The 3534-nt window shown below is 48.6% G+C and overlaps 1 pseudogene; it reads left to right on the top strand.

Annotated features, from left to right (window-relative positions):
* Window positions 1-771: 771 nt before the first annotated feature.
* On the top strand, window positions 772-2029 carry LOC125526664 (annotated as a pseudogene).
* The last annotated feature ends 1505 nt before the right edge of the window (window positions 2030-3534 follow it).

Raw genomic sequence — 3534 nt, 5'->3', positions numbered from 1 at the left:
CTCCATCGTGCTGGACCTTTCCCCCACCATCCGCTGCGTGCCAGCCGGCGTCGAGTTCCCCGCACTCGAGACGCTGTCTCTCTCGTACTGCACTGCCGACATCGAGCGCTTGCTCTCCTGCTGATCGCGCCTGCGCACGCTCCGCCTCATCAACGTTTATTTCGACAAGTGCAACCTGAGGGTCAACTCGGCGATGCTGCAGGAGCTTGTCGTGGATCACGGGAAATGGAGGCAACGTGTCAATGGTGTGAACATCGTTGCTCCCGTGCTGAAGAAATTGATCGTGGCCTTTTTCACCTCCAAAGTCAGCATTTCCATCTTGGCACCAATGGTGGAGAAGGTTTCGTGGCACTGCTTCTTTGGGGTGTCTATTGTGTTTGGTATTTGGCGACCCAAGCAGGTGGAGTGAATTGCAAGAAACCACCACATTTGGGGCTTATCTTGCAGAAAACAACGTGGTCGCTAATCATTTGCAAAAGCCACCGCGGATTCAGTAACAGTTTTGCAGATTGCACTGAACATGTCATTTGGCTCGGTTGAGGGCGTTTCCGACATGTGGGGCCCAATATGCGTGACATGGCGTAATGGACGCGCTGACGGCGCCGTTTGCTTAAGACAGACGCAGTCGGGTCGCCAGAGACAGACCGCCCGCGCCCGACCACATCTCGCTCGATTTCTCTGCTCTCACGCTCGCTCTCTCTGCTCCCACACTCGCTCGCTCCCCTCCCATTTGCTCCTCTCCTCTCCGGTCACCGTCGGCCGCCATCCGCCATGGTGTCCTGGACCGACAGTGAGAGCACAAACGGCTCCGCCGCGCAGTACATCTCCTCCGACGACTCCCCTGTCAAGGTCAGAACATTCTATTCCTCATTTCTGTTCTAGGGTTTGTAGGGTTGAACATTTGCTCGATTTGAACACATTTTTGTTGGATTTCTCAGATCCCAGCTACAATTGATGAGCCGTCGTTCGAGGGTCTTGCTGACGACTTGAATGTGATTTGTGAGCATGGGAATCCAGGGAGGAAGTATGTTGCATTTGAGGGGATAAGCACTGGTAGGAGGTTCATTGCTTGTGCCACTGAAGTAAGTTTTAAGTTGTGTTTGCAGCATTCCAATTCTTGTTCTAGGGTTTGTAGTAACTGTTCTTGTTCTAGGGTTCATAGTTACTGTTCATGTTTTAGGGTTCATAGTTACTGCTCATGTTCTAGGGTTTATAGTTACTGAATTTAGTTCTAGGATTCATAGGTAGTGTTCTTAGTTGTAGTTTTCATAATTATTCATCATTAAATGAATGTGATTCTGGTACATTAATAGATCAGCTATTTAACTGAATCTGTAAGTAATGTCTGTATTTTTGAACTGATTTTTTCTATTGTAGGGTGTTGCAAATTGTGGATTAGTGCAGTGGGTAGATGAGCATTGGCCAGAGCATCTGCAGAATGCTATTCATAAGCTCTAGCTTATGTATGAGCATAGCCAGCATGAAAACGGGATGGCATGCCTGGAGCATGCAAGCACTGTACACAATCTCACACAGCAGAAAAAAGAGTTGCAGGAGACATATGAGAAGCTTGTTGAAGATGTGAACAACCTCTTGGATTATAAGGATAGCCAGCCTGAGGTAAACCAGAAGAATGATGCTGACAACATTTCAGTTAGTGTGGAAAGCAGCATGACAAAGGATGCTGAGATAAAAAAATTAAAGGCTGTTGTTGACCAGTTAAAGCAAATTCAAGTAGCTCAAGCCACTGTCATTAGGAATTTGAAGTTCAACCATCTTAAGGAGAAGGAAAAGTTGAGCTCTGATAAGAGGACTTTGGAGATTTGCTATGCTGACCTGAAGAAAGAGAAGGATGACCTGAAAAAAGAAGGATAAGCTAGATTGTTGCATTGCTGAGCTGATGAAAGTGAAGGAGAAGTTGACCATGGAGAAGAGTACTCTTGCTTCCTGCATTGTTGAGCTCAAGACAGCAGGTGATAGCAACAAGAGGAAGCTTCACCAGATTAAGGCTATTTGTGATGAGGACTAATTTGTGTTGCTGTCTGACCATGTGTGTCAATGATGTCTTTTGTAGTAGCTATGGAGGAAAGCTTGTAATGTGTTAAGCTTTATTGTGGTGAACTCTATTATGTCTGTAGCAATGAACCTTGGATTGTATGTTGTTTGTGAGAGTACTATGTTTGTGATGAATTATCAGCTTTTATTAAGTTCAGTTTGTGATGAATTAACAGCTTGGATTATAGCAAGTAGATAGTGAACATAGATAGCAAGTTCATAGTGCATAGATAGTCTGACATAGATAGTGGCATACTAACATAGATAATAGCTGCATAGATAGTCTGACATAGATAGTGGCATACTAACATAGATAGTAGCTGCATAGATAGTCTTGCATAGATAGTGGCATACTAATTAGATAGTAGCTGCATAGATACAACTGAAATAGATAGAACTGGCAAACTAACATACTGACGAAACTGAACTTTTTCTTCTTCTGACGAAACTGAAGACAGCATGTCACTCCTCCTTCTTCAGCATCTTCAGGCATAGGGAGCGCCGCACGTCATTGATGTTCACCGCCGCCCTCTTCTTCTTGGCCAGCGCTGGCTCCACCACATCTTCACCGCCTCCCTCCTCTTCTTGCTTCACGACGATGAGCTCTGGGTTGTCGGCGACCTCCGGTGGCTTATCCATATCAATTGGGCTATTCTTCTGCCCCTCGACGGCGTGGAGGACGGGCTCCAGGAGCTGCACATCAGGCTCGATGGAGGAGGAGTCGGAGGAGAGTACGACGACCTCATCCACCTCATCGTCAGAGGAGTAGCCGTCAGATTCGTTAGAGTCGTAGTCGTCAGAGGACTCGGACTCGGCGTCGGAGTCGTCGTCTGGCCCGAGCACCCTGTTGGGGAACGTAGCATAAATTCAAAATTTTCCTACGTATCACCAAGATCTATCTATGGAGAAACCAGCAACGAGGTGAAGGAGAGTGCATCTACATACCGTTGTAGATCGCGCGCGGAAGCGTTCAAGAGAACAGGGTTGATGGAGTCGTACTCGTCGTGATTCAAATCACCGATGATCCTAGCGCCGAACGGACCGCACCTCCGCGTTCAACACACGTACGGAACGGAGACGTCTCCCATGCCTTGATCCAGCAAGGAGGAGGGAGAGGTTGATGGAGATCCAGCAGCACGACGGCGTGGTGGAAGTAGCGGGATTCCAACAGGGCTTCGCTAAGCGCTGCGGGAGGAGGAAGATGTGTCATGGGAGGGAGAGGGAGGCGCCAGGCCTTAGGTTGGTTTGCTCCTCCTTTTCCCCACTATATATAGGGCCAAGGGAGAGGGGGAGGCGCAGCCCTTGCCCCTTCCTCCAAGGAAGGGTGCGGCCAAGGGTGGGGAGGAGTCCATCCTCCCCAAGGCACCTCGGAGGTGCCTTCCCCCTTTATAGGACTCTCCCCCTTTTTCCTCTCTCTTGGCGCATGGGCCTCTTGGGGCTGGTGCCCTTGGCCCATATAGGCCAAGGCACACCCCCTAC

The sequence above is a fragment of the Triticum urartu genome, unplaced genomic scaffold (assembly GCF_003073215.2).
Source record: "Triticum urartu cultivar G1812 unplaced genomic scaffold, Tu2.1 TuUngrouped_contig_1304, whole genome shotgun sequence".
Lineage (NCBI taxonomy): Eukaryota > Viridiplantae > Streptophyta > Magnoliopsida > Poales > Poaceae > Triticum > Triticum urartu.
The sequence above is the reverse complement of the archived record's forward strand: the minus strand, read 5'-3'. Positions and strand labels throughout refer to the sequence as shown.